Raw genomic sequence first — 8095 nt, 5'->3', positions numbered from 1 at the left:
AATATCGTCTCTGATAAAGGGAATACGTTATTCTAACTCTAAAGAGTAAATTCTGAGCGTATTTACCTTTGCTTTAAAGCGTCTTCAGTAAGTATACCGTCCAGGAGAAAATGGAGTTGAAAACTTCAGTAAGTATATTAGAAATGAAATTTGTTCTTCTGTGTGCAGTTTCAGTCATGCAGGTGCAATACAGCTGGAATGAATAGTTAACCGCAGGTATTTTATGTAAGGTAACATATTAATTAGTATTTCCTATGCAAAACTTTATCCAGCTGTTTAATTTGGCGTCAGTGCATTTTTTTACAAAGTGCTCTTTCGTCTTTAAACCTGACTAGGAGATTTCGTTTTTCATTTAAATCTTGCTCTGTTATGAGTTTTCTTCTAAAGGCCGACTTTATTCTTTCGTTGTTTGAGATTTTTGTTTCTCCAGCTTATTGTCTTAAATGTTTTAGTATTTTTGGCAGGAAGTAATTCATTGCAGGCTTTTCTAATTATATTAACTAAATGATTGCGACAAGATTAATCTAAATTGATGTATTTCAATTATGTAAATTGTTTTCATAATCCTGTTATATAATGCGCATTTTATGTTCAGATGGTTTAATTTTCTTATGCGGAAGCTTAAATCTTTTAATAATGAAAAGTTTCAGAACTTTTATTGAGATAAAAGCTGAGTATTTATAATCAGAGAGCCTTACTGCATCTAATAAAACTTTCTACTTTTGAATAAGAACAACTGCATATGTGGAAGCGAAAATTAAATCTAGCCATCCTTTACCACTGGTAGTTTCAAATGTGGGTATAGTATCGGGAATTCTTTTCCTTTCAGAAATGCATATGAATAGCCCCAGCTTTTGCTATGGGAATTAAAATCTTCAGCTACTAATTTATATTTCAAGGACATATTATTTGCATTCTATTTAGAGAAGTAATTGTACAATTAAATCCTTTTACAAGAGCAAATTAGCATCTGAAGATTATGTATTTAAAGAACAGCTGTAATGTCTCTTTCGTCTAGCAGAACAGATTATAGTCTCTTGGAGCCTAGTTAGGGTTAGCATTCATTTTTTGAAAAATTTTCCATGATAATGGAAACCCTGTGAGCAATCCATTTTTGTAATAAGATTCTGTATAAAAAGTAAATCAATAGTATTTTCAGTTTCATATTGAAAAAGGTTTAGGTGAAACAGCTCTGGCTTTATGCAAATTTATTTGAATACAGCGGATGTCTAGCTCACTAGAAATAATTGTAATTTCTATTGCTCCATGTAGTGTATTTTGTATAACACTGCAATCAGATTGATTAGTTTTTGTAAAAGATAACATATTTAAATTTTATTTTACAATTTTTCATAAAAGTTATAGCTTCTTATTCTTTGAACTTCTGCTTGATAAGCAGGACATAAGACCGAGTTACGATACATATAGATGTATTTATTTAAAGCACCTGTAGTGCATTCTAATACCAATTTAACATTATTATTGTATTTTCTGACAGTTTAAATAAAGAGTCCGAAGTTAGAACGTCTAATTGTAAAGAAATTTTCTTAGATTATTATTTAGTTAAAATACTATTAGATGCAGTAAGGTTGCGCAAGTCGTACCAACGCTTAAGTCGTATATTTTAAGTATTAGGCGTAATATCACGTCTATTTCGCTTCTTTCGGCAAAACGAGTTACCCCCTAGTCAACCGTGTTTTTTCGCATCGTCTCACTGTTAATATTTGTGAGGAAGACGGCTAAGAGTATACGATTCAGTGTCTAAAATACAAAGGATAGGTACACGACTTATATGCTGAAGTTGACAAGAAAACGAAAAAATATCTTTGAGATAATTTTTGCAATTAATTGTACAAATAAACTAACTGAGAAAAAGAAAGTTTTATTACAATTGTACAATTTTAAACGTAGTACGACTTAAGCTATGGTACGACTTAGAATACTGTTTGTCTAAGCAGCATAAAGTTCGTTCTTCATAAATTTTCCTAATTTTATTCAGAAGTATGGGATTTTATTGTAATAAATATTAGCAAAGACAATCATGGATATTATTATTACACATAATTTTTCTTTTTTCCAAGATCCTTCGATTTATACCTAATTTTTCGTAACGGGCATGACTTAAGAAATCTTACTCAAAGTTATGAATTGTGCATTTAAGATAACGTCGATTATGAATTTTAAGTTTAAATTTTTAATAGAAAATACGTGTTATTTAATTAATTATACTTCTTGTTTATTTTAATGTACAACTGCTCATCCTCTTTCCGTAACTGGTTTTACTTGATGAATTTTTGTTCTAATTTCCTTCATAGGTACAACTTTTTACATTTTTCTGACATAGATTTATTCTGAGATAAATCTTTTGGATGTATAAAGAACGTATGTCTTTTTTTCACATTTTGAAACTTTGGAAGCTGATGCTTCAATCGTATCAAGCATAATTTTTTTCAGGATAAAATGTGATTAAAAGGCTGGAGATGACTGAGAAGAATTAGTTTCTTTCGTATCGAGTAGGTAGAATGATTATTTCATGCTTACTACTATAATTTTTCATCATGGAAATGGGAAAAAGTTCTCTGACAACATAAAGTTTTAAGTTTAGTTAAGTTATTGAAAATGGGGTTTTGTAAGTGAGTAAGCAAAATATATTTGTCATCTTTCACTATTGTGGCTATGCCGTGAATGATATTATAGAAATTCTCCACATGAGGATCAAAGTCCTGAGCCAGATTTTTAATATCAACGGATATTTCTGCCTCGCTACATTCACTGCAGATTGACTCACTGGAAGGACGCTGGCTCATTTTGTGATGTTAGGAGGTCTCTAAGATTAATGTGAAAAAACATCTTAGACAGTAGTAATTGTAACATAAAATGAAAGCAACATGGGAAATTCTGAAAAAGAAGAATACTTACATGGAACTACATGAAGCTATAAAGTTATAAAGAAGAGTTATAAAGTAAGTTACGAAGAAACTACATAATTAAACATAAAAATACGTAACTAAATAACTAAACCACATATTAATTTAAAATGTAAGAACAAACTACATAGTAAAATGATCTTGGAAACATTAAAGCAAACTTATTTTCTAAGTAAAACATCAAAAATTTAATTTTGTTTTGGCAGCTCAAAAAGGCTATTAGTTTCGAAACACGATGTTGCGTTGTTTTACTTTCGATTCGAATCCATTGCTGTTCGTAAAAATGTCAAATGGTACTCTTTCAGAATTAATTTTTCTGTTCGTACTTAGCAAATTAACCTATTTAAAAGCCGTAGATGCAGTTCTTAAGAATATTAATAAACTTTGTTTTGCTTTATCATTTGACTGAGTTAAATAAAAATGCATTTAAATCACGATATATCTAATTAAAAACCTTAAATATGTTTAGATATGAAACGTTCTCATGTTAGTCTAAATGCATATTTATCTAATGTCATGTAAAATGTCTCAGTATTCCATCTGAGTCATCTCTATCGATAATCTCTAATTACAAATTATATTAAACTTTAAAAGGACCCTCTTAGGCGATCGTTAAAATCGAAACCGTTTCAGATTTCGTTTTTCAATCTACAATTTAGGGAGCAAGGTCTATTCCATATCAGGCGGGCAATTCTTATGGTTTATCCTAACTATTTTTTATAGCTTACTAAGTGCAGAAATTGAAATCGCTAAAGAAGAGAAGAATGATTTTTCTCCTCATTTTTGTTCACTTATTATGTATTCTTGTATTAGCTGTTTTCTTTTCATGCTCTCATTACTTCGTCTAGTGTTTAGTTACGAGAAATTCAGTTCCGTAAAAGACCTTGTTAGTTCAGAATAAAGAATTAGGTTAATTTAGTTTCCGTTAGTTGCGTCTTTTATCTGTTAAGTCTTATCATCGGACATCAAGCTGATGGCAGAATTGCTTTCTACTTCGGTAATAGTCTATATGTTATTTTTAAAGAAAGAATTATAAAGAAGATGTTGATTACACTTGGACCTACTTTTATTAGAACATAATTTCCTAAAATGACTTTATTCAGAAAATTATTCTTTTAGAAAGTAATAAGAATTAAGTAACACTGACTAAGTTAATCGTCTCACAAAATAGCGAACATTTCATGGTATTGCTGTTTCCTCTTACAATAATTATTTTCTGTAGCAATAAGAATAAAACTTTGCTGACTAGGCAAAGAAAATCAATTTTACCTTGGGCATTTTTAACTTCTAGCTGCCATTAACATTTTACTGCCCAATGGGCAAAATAACCATTATACCGTCGCTGATTGATAATTAACTGGTTTTAACTTTTTCTGCATAAAAGTTTTTATTGTTGTAGCATTATTTAAGAAAAGTTTAAGGGAACTTTTTTCCCCTGAATTCTTTAAGTATTGAAAGTTTACTTTGAAACTTACTCATCTTCAATTAAACATTTATTTAATGATGCAAAACTTTTCCAGAAAATATTCTTTTAAACATTTCAAACAAGAATCTAGCAGATGGTACAAAATAGATAAAGAAACCAAGTAATAAAAAAGAAGGGCTCTTCTTTAAAAGTACATTTTTGAGAAAGAACTAACTATGCACACTTCTGGTTACCTTAGACGAATAAAAATTAGCATTTTCTGCACTTTTAAATTAAACGCATTATTTTAATCTTATATTTAAAAAATCGGTGCTTTCAAAGGACTTATTTTTGGACTTCAAAGATTTTCTACCTTGTTAAATATGATACAAAAATTGAATTACATGTGAGATATTAAGGGATGTATTAGATCGAAAATTAGAGCTATAATTTATTTACCACAGAATTTTTAAATTCTTAAGCTATTATACTTCAAAGCCGTTTTTTCTATGTACTTGCTTATTCAGTGTAAAATATTATTCACAATAATTATATAACATTTTTGTGACAAGTGACATGCTTCCATACATATCACTTGATATTTGTTTCTGTCGCTTTTAGAAATCTGATTCAGTGTGACATTCAGTGTGAAATGTTTACTCAAAGAAATGAAACAATTCAACGAAGTGAATGAAGGTAAAATTTATGAAACTATCAACATTGAGGCTAACACAGAAAAAATGACATAATACATTGCTTTAGATAGTAGTATAGCACTTACTTGAAACATTAGCACAATCATTTGGATATTTTTAAAAGTACATAAACAAGGGTATTTTGAAAGCAACAAGACAGTCTTTTCATCATATACATTAAATACCGTAATTTTTCTATTGCATGCTTTTATGCGCAAAAATACCCATATACAGGTATAGAGTACCAAAGTTAGACAAAAATCCGACATTAGATTAGTGCTGATTTTATAGCGTTTTTGATAAAACGCTATAACGACAAAAGTGTGTTTGCTTAATTTAACTAACTGAAACTACTTCTTTTCCCTAGAAGTAACCTTTATGCTTCAGCGAGTTATCGTTTTTCTTTGATTCCGATTGTGTATACAAGAAAAAGCCGAAAACGTAAAATTTAATTTAAAACTTTATTCCTAACAGTTAGAAACATTAACTTAAAACAGTACAAAATTCTTCTTTGCTGGAATTTTAAAGTGTATTAACTGGCTTACACATCAGTAAATTTGCGTGAAGATACTATGTTAGCTGGATCGAAGATATTAAGCGCAGATAATCACCGTGCCTATGCCAGACGTTCTAGTCTATTTTGACCAGTGCTTCTCTCTCGACCGGCAAGCAGGAGCGGCAGCAACACCTAAGGGTCTACTAAAAATAATGTCGGTCAACTAAAAATAATGTCGGTCATAAAATGTCACATCCTCAACCTAAGTTTCGATTTTTGCCGAATCTTACATTTGACGATTGAAACAAGACGGTATAGTGGTTAGGGGAGTCTACTGCGGTATCAAAGAGCACGGGTTCGAATCCCGGAGAAGACATGGATGTTTGCAAATGTACAGTGTCTTTGCGGCATGGGAGTACTTTAAATGTATGACATGCCGAAAGTCTTCTCAAGATGTTGTGGTAAGGGAAGAGGGGTAGAGGATCCTCGAACCCGTTCCCCAGGGGGGCCTCTCTATCAAAATTGGGGACGAAACTGAGTGAAGTGGTTCTGTCACCAGCATGGTGCTCAAAGCTCTTGCCAAAGAGAGTCGAAATCTTTCTCTCCTTACCATGATGAATTTCGTGGGCTTGTTCTGATGTTAATGTCAGACAAGTGCGATAAGTCATAAGAATAACAAGTCAACACAAGTAATTACCTTATGTTTATGAAATTTTCCTAATTAATATTTCATTTGGATTTGCTTTGATAACTAACATTACGATTATAATCTTCTGAACTGAAAGCCCGTTACATTTATCTGCCTAAAGGGATAGATGCCTTCGTAGAGGCCTTTCGAAATGCAACTGACTTTTTACAAATTCCTGTGTGGAGAACATTGTAAAAGCAAAATTTGTCGTTGAAAATTGACTGCACTTAAATAATATGTGATGAGACGGTTTTCAAAACTAAGAAAAGGAGGAAAAATATTTCAATTAGTAGATTAATCGTCTACATATATAAATAGCAACGTCGAATATCTTTTACGGTAATTTGCGGAAGGAGGAAAAATAAAACAGAATTCGTAAAGATTCTGTCTCATTTCATGTATAGCTCAGAATGCTTTATATCTGTCTAGAAAGAAAATACTCTAACTCTAACACAAGTTACCAAGAAATAGGAAGAAAAAACGTCGTCTGCATAATTCAGTTAGCAGAGAATTCATCAAATATGTAGCTAGAGAGTTCTTTTGGGTATTACTCTAGGTTTCTAACTCCATTTAATTAACTACTGTATTTTAACACACAAAACAATCATAAGCAATTTGCCTAAATACAGCAAAACTGTTAAATTAAAAATAGCTATAAATTTTTACTGAAGGATTCAGTAAATTAAATTTAGCTGTGCCAAAGAGTTGACGTAATTAATGAAAAACCTGATGTTTTAATGAAAAATTAGAATAATTAAAACTGCAATTAAGTTGATAAGTGGATAAGGCTGACTATCGCGGTAATCAATCATTTAACGGTGGGATGGAAGTAAAATATTTCGTGTAGAGCTCACGCATTAACTTCGAAAAAGAGCAAATATTTTTGAACAAACATGATTGAATTGCTAAACAAAACTATATTGCACGTGTACCTTTCCTTGTAAATGTTACACAGTGTTCGACACATAAGGCGATCCAGAAGTAATAGAAAAAGTAAACATTTTGTAATTCGAAAAGTATAGAAAGTAACACAATGCAATTTTCACAATACCGTACAGAAAAACATGGGAATGGGAATTTGCTTTAAGAATGAAAAATTTTACTTTGACTACAATCGTTACATTTTTCACCTTCAAGGGGGGGGGAGTCAGTGTCCTGGAGCTGCTTTCTGACACCATATAAACAGACTACAGATCGTGACTTCTGAAGTAAATAATTGGGAAATTTAGCCTTTTCCAAGCCAAGAGTATTTTGCGTCCGCTTAGGATGACGTTTTTAAGCTTTAACTTTCATTTTTATCATTCTATATGTACATGGTGTAGCTATTAATTTCCAGGTCTGCTCTAATAACACCAGAACAGATGATGTCAAAAATGCAACCTTTTAATATGTTTGGAAGTAATTCCCATCTGCCGTAATACACTTCTGTGCTCGGCTGTATAAGTTGTGGAAACAACTTTTAAAGTCCTCTTTCGGAAGGCTCTTCAATGTCGACGTCACGTTCTTCTTGATGTCTTCAATATCCACAAAGCGTGCTCCTTTGATCGCAGTTTTGAGTTTGGGAAGGTTCGGTCATACTCTCTTGACTTGGTCCCCGCAGACTTCTTTTTGTTTCCCAAACTCAAAACTGTGATCAAAGGAACACGCTTTGTAGATGTTGAAGACATCAAGAACATGACGTCGACATTGAAGAGCCTTCAGAAAGAGGACTTTACAAGTTGTTTCCACAACTTATACAGCCGAGCGCAGAAGTGTGTTACGGCCGATGGGGATTACTTCGAAACATATTAAAAGGTTAAGTTTTTCTGATCATCTGTTCTGGTGTTATTAGAGCAGTCCTGAAAATTAATATCCACACCTTGTATAATCAAGAATGCAAATATA

Source organism: Stegodyphus dumicola, chromosome X1 (genome assembly GCF_044657685.1).
Source record: "Stegodyphus dumicola isolate Sdum_Otavi_A_Nest chromosome X1, ASM4465768v1".
Classification (NCBI taxonomy): Eukaryota; Metazoa; Arthropoda; class Arachnida; order Araneae; family Eresidae; genus Stegodyphus; species Stegodyphus dumicola.
The sequence above is the reverse complement of the archived record's forward strand: the minus strand, read 5'-3'. Positions refer to the sequence as shown.